The sequence below is a fragment of the Rhagoletis pomonella genome, unplaced genomic scaffold (assembly GCF_013731165.1).
Source record: "Rhagoletis pomonella isolate Grant_MI unplaced genomic scaffold, Rhpom_1.0 Rhpom_scaffold_00936, whole genome shotgun sequence".
NCBI classification, from domain to species: Eukaryota; Metazoa; Arthropoda; class Insecta; order Diptera; family Tephritidae; genus Rhagoletis; species Rhagoletis pomonella.
Window position 1 is genome coordinate 23,586 of NW_023459490.1, and position 651 is coordinate 24,236.

The window sequence follows — 651 nt, forward strand, 5'->3', positions numbered from 1 at the left end:
GAACACCCCTAATCACAAAAGGATGAACTATAAAACCGACACCGACAATTGCGCTCACGTTTATCGCAATTTAGTTCTAACGCATAACAACAAACCTACAGTGTAAGTGTCGCGTGATCGTGTGTTCATGTTAAACTCATCGTCCGTCCCCTGCCAAGATTTCTTCGGACAACAACATTAGAGGTATTCTCCAAATCTTGCAAAGCCATTGAACGTAGCACGGATTGCATGGATTGCATAACTTGCAAACACACAACAACAAAATACATGGGAAACGGCATTTCCTATCGCTGCAAAATATACAACGTCGAAACCCATGTATATATTTTGCAAAATAGCATAGCAAGATAAATGCGACACTGTGCTAGTTGTTTTTTTGTTGGAATTGCTACATATTTCTCTCAACCTCTCATCTCGCTCGCTTCATATTTTTTTTTCTGTCTCTTGTTATTGTATTTGATACATGATTTCGCTGCTTGCTACCCAAGAATGATAGAATACAAGATTGCGCCGTCCTGGGCGTTGATATTTGTGTACCACAAGTAAACAAAGAATAGAGCGAAAAGAAGAACGAGTTGAAACTGCCAAAGCAGTTCACTTTACAGCGAAAAACGTGTTTTAATTTTGCTAAATGTGAAAATATTGCATTTT